The sequence below is a fragment of the Channa argus genome, chromosome 11, assembly GCF_033026475.1.
Source record: "Channa argus isolate prfri chromosome 11, Channa argus male v1.0, whole genome shotgun sequence".
Taxonomy (NCBI): domain Eukaryota; kingdom Metazoa; phylum Chordata; class Actinopteri; order Anabantiformes; family Channidae; genus Channa; species Channa argus.
Window position 1 is genome coordinate 13,208,593 of NC_090207.1, and position 230 is coordinate 13,208,822.

Here is a 230-nt window from a genome sequence, read left to right on the forward strand (position 1 = left end):
CAGTAGAGGGCAGCAGCAAGCCTTAGATGAATCTGGCCTTACTCATATTCAAACGAGGACGAGGGGTGCCTTCAGGTACAATCCGAAAATAAGATAATACGTTTGGTGAAGCCCCAGACACAACATATTGCAGCAAACAAATGCATACTACTATTATATCGTCGACATTCTTATAAATCTAGAAATACTGTACAAAAGAACAAAAAGAAAAACTAAGGTTCAAAAATTAG